Raw genomic sequence first — 12,434 nt, 5'->3', positions numbered from 1 at the left:
TATTTGGATGCCCCATCTATCAATTAGGGTGGAAAACCAATCTATCGACAGATGAGCGGTTGCAATAAGCGGTAACAACAAATTGTTTATAGCCGGACTGGAATAGGTTCTGTGGGCGCATAAAAGGGCAGCGGTTACCGGAACGTTAATACTGCTCGGAAGGGCCTGTTAAGTGCAGCATCTTGAAATAAACAAAAATAAATAACTATATTTTAAAACAGTCTGCGCCTGGGTGCTGTCAATTACAGATGCAGACCGTCAAGCCAGCGCAAGGTTGCTGTCTTAAACATCCAAGTGGGGATCGGCTTCTTTCACGAGCAACTGAGTGTGACCCAATAAAATGATCAAACCCAAATTGTTGGTCTCATAGACTTAACGAAACAAAACAATAAATCTTAAATACAAAAGCATTGAACAAGTTAATATTTAGAATAGGTCGAATATAACGCCAGGTAACCATTGCAAGGGAGAATGTTTCTGTCAGCGAAGTACTGGAGAATTATTAAGAACAGTCAAGTTGCAAATCCAGAGAATTACCTGCAGTTTAACATTGCCGGGGGAGACAGTTCACCAAGAGGGGAAAGAAGGATCCTGCGCATTAGTTTCCTATAGATGGCGCAACCTTACCTGTAAAGTAATAAGCATTGCTCACAATCTAGTCACGTATTAATTGCGTGAAGATGCATATCCTTCCACGTAATTCACTTTTTCTATGCTAGCATGATGATCCGTTCAAGTTTAAGAAGTACGTAATGCAAACATTTCAAAAAATGTAATGCTGAAAGACACCTATTGGACAACTCGAAGATGAACAGCCAAATTATTAAAGCAAGGACGTAAATCACAAGTTATAACGAAAAACGAATTTTCAACTCACTCTTTGTTTTTTCTTTCGTGGTATTCCCTTAAGATCAGCAACTGTACAAAAATAAAAACAATGCATCAATGTTTAAAACTCCGATTTCAATATTTACTTTTTGCCTCCTACCAGTCAGCCAATGTTTATTTCTTAATTTTAGTCACTGTTAGAGTGTGGTGTAGAACCCTTTGTCCATGCTATAATTTCCTGTAATCGCATGGATCTTACGTTGACCACCTTGTCAACGGCATTCTGAAAATCCACATAAATAGTATGTACTGACTTTCCTTTTTCTATCCTGCAAGTTATATCCTCAGAGAATTCCTACAGGTTTGTCACGCAAGATTTCCCATGACGGAAACCATACTGACTTCCAGGACCGGTCTGATAAGCAATCACTCCTTTCTACCACAGTTCAGGTGTGGAACGAAATTTGCATGTAATACTTCAGATCAGATTCATTCCACAGATGCTGACGGACGTCCTGAGTGATTCCAACATTTTCCATATACTCCTTTGCTGAGAGAACACAATGCTAATGCCTGGTATTGGATTCTGAACACAGTTCATAGCTTACTCACACGATCGCGAGAACGTTGCAAAGTTACTTTCATTCAAATAACATTACATCGCTGTCCCTCATGAAACGACAAATAAAATGTAATTAACACCTCGTGCAATTCTAGGTGTCACACAATACTTACGTACGATATAGTCACTGGGAGCGTCCTTAGAAGGAGGAGCGTTTCTGAAAGAACATAAATTTACAAGTCAGCATATTTTATTTGTAAGATACTGCAAAGATATTGAATTTGGCGGGAAAAAATGGAGGGAGATCCATCTGGTTGATATGTAGACAACCTTCCCAGGAACTGAGTTGTCCCAACAGGCCAGATGGGAGTAAACGAGAATAACGTATAATTATGAACGTTAACGGAAGAGTGGAAGGCGTTACATTTTACAAATGGCGAATGATTTAAGTGTATCACAGTTTGGCGTGCCCGAGGGTACCCTGTGACTGTGATGCAACGCAAAGAATTAGAGTCCAGATATTGTCCAGATGAGTATGATAGATGTGAAGAGCAGAAATCCGGCAGTCACTGTCAGCACCCAGGTATCATCACAGACGAAGCGCCAGTTAGTGACATACTGTTTACGTTGTTAACTCGCGTCGTAAAAGTAGCTCATTATTTGTGAAAATGTGACAATTATATCTGTTGCGCGTGAGTACTGTACTGTAATATATACTGTAATATGCACCTTGGTCCAGAGGAACATTGTTTCCATTAGCGGTATAAATGTACATGGTTGAAATGACAATGAAACTGAACTTTAACATGACTTGAATTTGGGATAACCTAGGGAATACTTCAACATTAGCAAATAAGGCACGGACAATTCTGATTTCAGTCAATCGATGTGAGGCCTTCATTGCTTTCAAAAACTAGAATCGAATGTGGAAACCTCTTGACGGCCAGAGGTGTACCATATCAGATCGAGGCGAGAAAAGGACGTGGAAAAATTATAATTTAGAAACGGGAGCGTGAGGAGAGTTCAAATAATATTAAGAGTAAAAAAAGGAGTAAAACGAATTGTCAACAAAATGTGAAAGTACTTTAACATCCCACAAAGTTGTATGAAAAAAAAAACTGGGAAGGTAAATACTGAGGAAAATCAGCAAACATTAATTATGAACGGTATCAGATCGATTGTGAGAATGTAGCGAGTGGGTATGCGGACGATCGATCGCGTAGTCAATCAGTTGGGATTCCCACGTGCGGGAAGCATTTTTCTTTTGATTGCGGGCATTCAAGAGTGCATGTACTTCGTTTCGGTAGGCGCGGTTCCTGGATATCATACCATAAGGTGTCCATCGTGTACAGTCACTACATTACCCAATATAAAAGTTGTATCATACTGCTCCGTCGCCGTTCTTAACCCGCGAAAACGCAACCAGAGGGGCTAATGTAATCTATTTGGAGAGACGCTTTGAGGTGCTGCCACTGGGGACAATGATCAAACGGGAAATCATGTGCGTCATAATAACATCCCGAGAATTACCAGTCCAGATATCGGGTAAAAGTGTTCCGAGAAGACGTTCAGAATTCTAAAACCTTCCCCAATATTAGAATATGAATGTTAATTCCACTTAGTTCCGCCGAAATCATGTTCTCACCTCCAGTCCCCGCGGCCTCTGCACTTCCCTGTAAATTATAAGGAGATTTTGAAAAAGTTAAAAACGATGCAGTTAAGAGCCGTATAGAGAATAAGATGCTTACATGAACATTTGCAATTTCTGCTTCTTTGCACAGAATAAAATCCTGAGCAAGTCCACAAATACATGAAGAATACAAAAATGTCCCTTAAGGTGAGGACAAGGGTGAAAATAAACGAACATAAACATGAAAGAAAGGAGTTAAAAACATGACTTAGATGCAGGGAGCTTCCCACAGGATTTCGGACAAAGTCCGAACCGGGTTACTGTGATCACCATCACGACTATGTGCCGTGTCGTATGGCGTGGCCGATTATGGTCCGTACATCACCATGATTGTTCTTGGCACATCCTTCCACAGAAATGGTTTGTCATGGCTTTCTTCTGGACAGTGTCGATAGTAGACGAGCGATCCTGGCCATGATCACTACCCTTCTGAGATTGCCTGGCGTCAGTGGTCACAAAACCAGGACGTGATGAGCACCAGCTGCTCATCCGTCCAACCATCACCTGCTCCTGCAGCTTCACGTGCCCCGATTAGGGTGGGGTGCTAGGAGGGCCTAGGAAAGTGCTACACCTTCAGGCTAGTGGAAGGAAGCAGCGCCTTACAGCTGCTGTGGTAGGCCCGTAGTCCCACCCCGCCAAAAACCTGTCACAATACTGAGACATAATCGGCTTTAGGACTTACTGAACTGGGCTTCGAGGATCTACATGCCAAGGTGGGGCACTGTTACCTTTCTATGTCGTTATGGTCCTACTTACCTTGTGCTTGTTAACATGTATGAAACGGAATTGGTGGGGGAAGAGGCTGAGGCTGAGGGTGAGAGAGAGAGAGAGAGGAGGAGAGAGAGTGAGAGAGAGAGAGAGAGAGAGAGAGAGAGAGAGTGAGAGAGAGGAGAGAGAGGAGAGAGAGAGAGAGAGAGAGGAGAGAGAGAGAGAGAGAGAGAGGAGGAGAGAGAGAGAGAGAGAGAGAGAGAGAGAGAGAGAGAGAGGAGAGAGAGAGAGAGAGAGAGAGAGAGTATAAGTGTATGTGATGGAGAGTGTATACAAGCGTGTGTGTTTTAGAGTATTTGGGAATTTTTCCTATAGTGGAAAAGTCGAAAACCAGAGGACAGCCTCAGAATAGAGGGGGTGTCCTTTTAGAACGGAGGTCAAGAAGATTTTGTTTAGCCAGAGAATGGAATTCGTTGCTACAGGCAGCTGCGGAGGTTAAGTCTTTATGTATATTTAAGGCAGTGCTTAATAGATTCTTGATTCGTCGGGGCATGAATAGTTATGGGGAGAAAGCAGGAGGATGGGGGCTGAGAGGAAAGAGGAATCCGCCATGATGAACAGGCGGAGCAGACTAGATGGGAAAAATGGTCTAATTCTGCTCTCATACAGTGTCTCATCTTATGTGACCGGGAGAGAGGGAGAGACGGGGAGGGGAAAAGGTAGAGAGAGATGAAGAGAGAGTGGAAAAGGAGAGTGGATTTTTGTGCTTCAGATAGAGAGTGAACGCGTGTGTGTGTTTGTGTTTTGGAGGGAGAGAGAGCTGTATCAGCCGATACAGATTTTCCGTGCTAATGAAGATGATAGGAGTATATAACATAGTGAGCTGGCAAATCGATAGATACTTCAAATGAAAGTTGGGCCAAGTTATGCACCTACCTGACACGGATGTTAGCTTTCATAAGTCGAGGGATAGAGTTTAAGAGTTGCGATTTAATGATCCTTTTAAACTCTGGTTTGGCTACACTTGGAGTACTGTGTCCAGTTCTGGTGGCCTCGTTATAAGAAGGATGTGGAAGCATTGAAAAGCGTTCAGAGGAGATTTACCAGGATGCTGCCTGGTTTAGTGAGTATGCATTATGATCAGAGATTAAGGGGGCTAGAGCTTTACTCTTTGGAGAGAAGGAGGCTGAGAGGAGACATGATAGAGGTGTACAAGATAATAAGAGGAATAGATAGAGTGGACAGCCAGCGCCTCTTCCCTAGGGCACCACTGCTCAATATAAGAGGACATGGCTTTAAGGTCAGGGGTGGGAAGTTGAAGCGGGATATTAGAGGAAGGTTGTTTACTCAGAGAGTGGTTGGTGCGTGGAATTTTCTGGCTGAGTCAGTGGTGGAGGCATGGAGCGGCTGATAATACAGAATCTGAGGCCACAAGCCAGGCACGCCCAGGATCCTCTTCAGTTTGCGTATAAGGAGAAGGTGGGAGTGGAGGATGCTATCACGTATTTGCTGCACAAATCACTCTCTCACCTAGAGGGCGTCAGTTGTGCTGTGAGGATTACATTCCTTGACTTCTCTAGTGCCTTTAACACCATCCAGCCCAAGATCTTAAGGCACAAACTAACGGAGATGGGAGTAGACTCTCACATGGTGGATTGGATTGTGGACTACTTGACAGATAGACCTCAGTATGTGCGGTTGGGAGACTGTAGGTCTGACACGGTGGTCAGCAGCACAGGAGCGCCGCAGGGAACCGTACTCTCTCCGGTACTGTTCACCCTGTACACATCAGACTTCCAATATAACTCGGAGTCCTGCCATGTGCAGAAGTTCGCTGATGACACGGCCATAGTGGGGTGTGTCAGGAATGGACAGGAGGAGGAGTATAGGAAACTGATACAGGACTTTGTGATATGGTACAACTCAAACCACCTGCGTCTCAATATCACCAAGACCAAGGAGATGGTGGTGGACTTTAGGAGATCTAGGCCTCATATGGAGCCAGTGATCATTAATGGAGAATGTGTGGAGCAGGTTAAGACCTACAAGTATCTGGGAGTACAGTTAGACGAGAAGCTAGACTGGACTGCCAACACAGATGCCTTGTGCAGGAAGGCACAGAGTCGAATGTACTTCCTAAGAAGGTTGGCGTCATTCAATGTCTGTAGTGAGATGCTGAAGATGTTCTATAGGTCAGTTGTGGAGAGCGCCCTCTTCTTTGTGGTGGCGTGTTGGGGAGGAAGCATTAAGAAGAGGGACGCCTCACGTCTTAATAAGCTGGTAAGGAAGGCGGGCTCTGTCGTGGGCAAAGTACTGGAGAGTTTAACATCGGTAGCTGAGCGAAGGGCGCTGAGTAGGCTACGGTCAATTATGGAAAACTCTGAACATCCTCTACATAGCACCATCCAGAGACAGAGAAGCAGTTTCAGCGACAGGTTACTATCGATGCAATGCTCCTCAGACAGGATGAAGAGGTCAATACTCCCCAATGCCATTAGGCTTTACAATTCTACCGCCAGGACTTAAGAACTTTTTAAAGCTATTATTAATGCTTTTTGAGATGGTGATTTAGATGCATATCATTTTTTGTTTTACTGAGTTAAGTATTGTATGTAATTAGTTCTGCTACAACAAGTGTATGGGACATTGGAAAAAAAGTTGAATTTCCCCATGGGGATGAATAAAGTATCTATCTATCTATCTATCTAAATACACTAGAGAAATTTAAGACACAGACATATGGCGAAATTTAAGGTGGGGATTATATAGAAGACAGGTTTAAGGGTCGGCACAACATTGTGGGCCGAAGGGCCTGTACTGTTCTGTACTATTCTATGTATGTTCTATATTGTAAATATGTGTACATATTTACTGTAATACAGGTCTTTGACTATATTTATTTTTCATGTATTTCATTTTGCAGCCTTCATAAAGTTGATATTAAACATGTTTCTGATTTTGAATTTCTGTCCTTAATGTGCGCATCCTTATGGTAAATCTCCTATAAATTTAATCCTTTTTATTTCGCATAGCAGTTCATAATCTTTTGCCACATTTAGGCGATGAGAGTTAGGCCGTTGCAAGAGGGATTAAAGTGAGATACTAATCTTCCTCTTGCTAGCTGTACAGTTGGGTCTCATTCACAGGTGTCGCCTACCTTGTTTCCAGCAGTAAACGATCGATACTCGAAGCATTAAAATTAGGGTCACGACAGGTAAAACTGGAATCCACGGCAGAACCGAATTTACTAAAACAGATAAATGGGAGACATTATGTTAGGGTAGCTGCTGCAGACATAATACTTTCGGCAAGAATGCAGAATAACGTGAGGCGTCTATTGAAGAAAATTTCAAATTGTCTACTTTCCTATCTGAGGCTGACTGTTAATACCGGGCTTCACAGGGTTCTGTAGTTTTCAAAGAATATGCTGAAATATTTGACAAGCAGAAAGATAAACTTTTACTCTTCGGGTTATAGTTCATTCCCAAAGGAGATAAAATCTCAAATTATTGTTTTAGGGCTCACCTATCTCCAGTCATTTCATTATTAGTTTTTGCTTACTAAAAGCAAAGTAGGTAGAAATGCTTTGTAACACGTTCTAGACCGCTGACACGCTTGTCGGTATCAAGAACATTTTGATATAAAAGTAACTTCGTTATCAACCCAATAACAGCGCATCAGTGGAAAAGCCGATGAAAAACGCGGGAACGCCCAATGTAGATATCAAGGACATCATGTTAAATTCTTTCGATATAGCGCGGAATAGGTCCTTCCGGCTCTTCGAGCCACACCACCCAGCAATCCCCGACAACCCAACTAAATTCTAATCTGATCACCGGATAATTTATTTTTTAAAAAATCATGCAACAGGTGCGTATTTGCACTGTGGGAGAAGAAAAAACAATCCTACACTTTCCACGGGGAAGACTTACAGAGACTCCTTACAGAGGTCTCTGGAATTGACTCTGAACTGTCATAGCGTCACTGTAACTGTAACAGTACTGTAGCATGAACTGGGAGAAAGAATGGGGTCGGGATGGACAGCAGAAGAAAAAGACTGGGGGAGAAACGGAGGACAAGACGTCAGTTACAGCTGTAGGTGGAAAGCGATCTAACCCCATGAAGACTTAACTTCACAGTAAGTTGAAAACCAGGTAGGTTCAAGAAGATGTTAGAATATCAGCCCACGTAGACCAATGGGACTGTTGTTATTTATAGCCGGTGCTTGCGGTATAATTTTACTGATTTTAGTGGAGCAAAATACAAGACTAAAGAATGCAACCGGTAGCAGACGTAATATATATGGTATGGAAACGCATGAAAATAGCCCATCGAAACCTTCACGAGGAAATCTGCAGATGCTGGAAATTCAAACAACTTCGTCCTGACGAAGGGTCTCTGCCCGAAACGTCGACAGCGCTTCTCCCTATAGATGCTGCCTGGCCTGCTGTGTTCCACCAGTATTTTGTGTGTGTTGTCCATCGAAACCTTTAACAGTCTTGCATTTTGCATGGTTTTTATCAGAGTGCAGAAAAAAAATACCACGAGATACATAATGAAAATTTCTAGAGGATAAGAATAAAGACTAAGAAGTAAAATGGATGATGTTGAAATCCAGCTACAGATTGGCAAGTATGATGGCTGTTATTGAGGGTTGAATGTCCAAGGATATATGGTGTATTGGAAAAATAGGTTAGTAGACAGAATGGGTGGTATGGCCCTGTGTATAAGAAATAATATTAAATCATTAGAAAGGGATGACATAGGTTCGTAAGGTGTAGAGACTCTATGGGTTGAGTTAAGAAATGGCAAGGGCAAAAGGACCCTAATGGTAGTTGTATACAGGCCTCCGAACACCAGCCAGGATGTGGATTACAAAATTACAACAGGAGATCGAAAAGGCGTGTCAGAAGAGCAATGTCGTTATAATCGTTGGGGATTTTGGCATGAAAGTTTATTGGGGAAACCAGGCCAGCACTGAACCTCAAGAGAGAGAATTTGTAGAATATCTAACGGATGACGTTTTAGAACAACTTGTTGCTGAGCTCACGAGAGGATCGGCTGTGCTGGATTTGGTGTTGTGCAATGATCTGAAGGTGATAAGACAGCTTAAGGTTAAAGAACCCTTGGAAAGCAATGATCACAATACGATCGAGTTCAGTTTGAAATTTGAGAATGAGAAACTAATATCCAATGTGCCGGTATTTAAACGGAATAAAGGAAATTACAATGACTTGAGAGGGGAACTTGCCAAGGATGCCTGTAAAGGGACACTAGCAGGAATCAATGGCTGGATTTTCTGCGAAAAATAAGGGAAGTCCAAGACAGATATATTCCAAATAAAGGGTAAAAGAGAGTTGAGGATAGATATAGGACCAATAGAAAATGACGCTGGAGATATTATAACGAGTGACGCAGGGATGACAGAGGAACTGAATGCGTATTTTGCATCAGTCTTCACAGTGGAAGATTTCTGCAGTATACCGGACATTCAAAAATGTCAGGAAAGTGATGTATGTACAGTGAGAATTAAGACTCGGAAGGTGCTCAGGAAGCTTAATGGTCGCAGAGTGGAAAAATCAGCTGGACCTGATGGAATGCACACTCGGACTCTGAAGGAAGTAGCAGGAGAGATTTCAGAGGCATTAAAATTGATCTTTCAAGAATCGATAAATTCTAGCATTGTACTGGATTACCAGAAAATTGCAAATGTTACTCCGCTATTTAACAGGAAGGAAACTATAGACCTGTTAGCCTAATATCACTGTTTGGGAAGTTGTTGGAATAGATTGCTACGGATGAGATTACAGAATACCTGGCTGGAGACGGATGAAAGGGTAGGCCAAAGCCAGCATGGTTGCCTGAAAGTGAAATCCAGCCACACTAACCTACTGCAATTCTTGAGGAAAATACAACCAGGGTAGACAAAGGAGATGTAGTAGATGTGGTGTACTTGAATTTTTAGAAATCCTTTCATGAGGTTCCGCACATGAGGCTGCTTAGCAAGATAAGCACCCATGGAATTACTTGGGGGTTGCTAGAATGTGTGGAACATTGGCTGATTAGGCGGAGGAGCGGATAGTGTTGAAGAAACAGAGAGCCTGCGGAGAGACTTGTATTGTTCGGGGGAATAGGCAAAAAGTGCCAAATGAAATACAATGATGGAAAGCGCATGGCCGTGCACTTGGGTGGAAGAAATAAACGGACGGGAAGCCAATTATTTAGATGGGGGGAGAATTGAAAATGGCATAGATGCAAAGAGACTTGGGAGTTCTTGTGCAAGATACCCTAAAAGTTAACCTCCAGGTTGAGTCGATGGTGAAGAAGGTGAATGCAATGCTTGCATTTATTTCTAGAGGTATATAATATAAGAGAAGGGACATGATTTTAGGGCTGCCTAGGGCACTGGTGAGAAGATACTTGGAGTATTGCATGCAGTTTTTGGCTCTTAATTTTAGAAAGGATATACTGAGATTGGAGGTGATTCAGAGATTCACGAGAATGATTCCAGCAATGAAAGGGTTACCGTAGGAAGAACGTCTGGCAGCATTTGATCTGTATTCCCTGGAGTTCAGTAGAATGAGGAGCGATCTTATAGAACCATTCGAATGGTAAAAGGCCTGGACAGATTAGATATGGCAAAGTTATTTTTATAGTAGAGGTGTCTTGAATTCAGAATTGAAGGACGTCCATTTAGAACAGAGATGCGGAGAAATTAACTTAGTCAGAGGGAGGTTATTTCAGAGTAGCTGTTCTTGTCCTAGCGCGCAACATTAATTATGAAGGAAGCACGGCAGCAACTCTACTTCCTCTGGAATTCGCGTAGATTCGGCATTACATCTATAACTTAGACGACCGTCTATAAATATGTAGTGGAGTGTCTGCATTGCAGCCTGGCATGGAAACGCGAACTACCTTGAATGGAACATTCTACAAAAAGTAATGGACATGGCCCAGTCCATCAGTTGTAAAGAACACTCCACCACTCAGCACATCAGCACAAAGAGTTGTCGCAGGAAAGCAGCATCAATCATCAGGGACGCCGCTATCCAGTACTTGCGTTCTTCTCGGTGCTGCCATCAGAGAAGAATTTACTGGACCGTTAGGATTCACATCACCAGCTTCAGGATCAGCTATTAGGCTCTTGAACTAAAGGGGAGAACTACGGTAGTTCATTTACCACGGCAATGAAATATTCCCACAAAAGCTCGACTTACTTTCAAACACTCGTCATCTCCTGTTCTCGATGTTTATTGCTTATTTATGTATTGCTAGTCTTATTTCTTTCTTTTTGTATTTGAAATTTGTTGTCTTTTGTGCCTGGTTTAGTGCCAACATTGGCGATGTCTTTCATGGAATCTATTATGGTTATTGTTGTACTCTGGATTCGTTGTGTATGCCCGCAGGAAAGTGCATCTCAGGGTTGGATATGGTGTCATATACGTACTTCAACAATAAACTAACTTTGAAAATAAACTAAATTTTAAAATTCGAATACTGCCCATTATGTCTGAATATCTGCAAAATATGATTCGAGGGGGAAAACGGAAAAGCTGAAGAAGAATGCATATTTGTTCTTGCTACGCAAACGTCAAAACAACATGAATGTGAATTGATATTTTGTTTGCGCTATCATGGACGGGACCTCCCTGTCGAAATACTTTTGCTCCAATTGTGTGCATTTCTCAGCTGGTTGAATGGGAAAGCAAAACACTCACCCATCACTGTTAACTTTATTCTGTCGCTTTCTCTTGAGGATATGTTTCTACCGGACACCGTGCACCAGTAAATACAACTGTATTGGCTCGCTGCATCACTTCCAGTCGGGATGGTGAACGTCGCGCTGCCTTGCTGTGATGGTTCTTTCTTTACATATTGTTGGTTGCTGTACAGGTGAAAGGTGCCATTGCAATGTACCGGATCAGTTATCTGACAAGTTAAAATGACCGATTCATTTGTCAGATAGACCTTGACTCCTCGATCACTTGATATTTGAGGTTTCGGTGGCTGAGCTGGAAGGAAAGAAAATAAATTCATTCAGACTGCACACAAGCGGACTGAATCAAAATTCTCACTAACTCCGTGCAAACTCCGTTCTGTGCAGCTACCTACCACCCATTCCTAATTCCCATTATATAACACCCAGCCCACACCTGACGTTTTCTATGTATAAGGAACTTTCCTAGTGGCAAAAAGTGACGTATGCCTGTATGTATGATTGAACGAAAGAGCTACTAGATATAAGTTAAAGATATTGATTTGCTGGATACGATCTGGATGATAAGAGGTGAAGTGGATCAGCAATGTTGCGGATGATACCGATATTGGTAGTGTAGTGGACAACGAGAAGGACTATCATAACATGCAAGGGGATCTGGACCAGCTGGGAAAACGGGCTGAAAATGTTAGACAAATTTTAGTGAGAGTTGATGCAGTTCGATATGTTCAATCAGGATAGGTTTTACACAGTGGTAACTGAGGAATGCGATGGAAGGAACAATATTGGAATGCAGGGGCATAATTCACAGAAAGCAGCGTTATAGCTTGAAAGCGTAGTAAATAATGATTTTGGCACATTGGGTTTCATAAGTCAAAAGACTGAGTATTTGAGATAGGATATTATATTCAAGACGTTTTAGAAATTCG

The 12,434-nt window shown here is 42.3% G+C and overlaps 1 long non-coding RNA gene across 1 annotated transcript; it reads right to left on the bottom strand.

Annotated features, from left to right (window-relative positions):
• Nucleotides 1-878: 878 nt before the first annotated feature.
• Nucleotides 879-11,767, bottom strand: LOC140715631 (uncharacterized). The gene is made up of 5 exons (XR_012096180.1): nucleotides 11,507-11,767; nucleotides 6,946-7,035; nucleotides 3,036-3,063; nucleotides 1,564-1,607; nucleotides 879-918 (listed from the first exon to the last, which is right to left on the bottom strand). It is a non-coding gene; the product is annotated as an uncharacterized lncRNA (long non-coding RNA).
• Nucleotides 11,768-12,434: the final 667 nt, after the last annotated feature.

The sequence above is a fragment of the Hemitrygon akajei genome, chromosome 24 (assembly GCF_048418815.1).
Source record: "Hemitrygon akajei chromosome 24, sHemAka1.3, whole genome shotgun sequence".
Lineage (NCBI taxonomy): Eukaryota > Metazoa > Chordata > Chondrichthyes > Myliobatiformes > Dasyatidae > Hemitrygon > Hemitrygon akajei.
The sequence above is the reverse complement of the archived record's forward strand: the minus strand, read 5'-3'. Positions and strand labels throughout refer to the sequence as shown.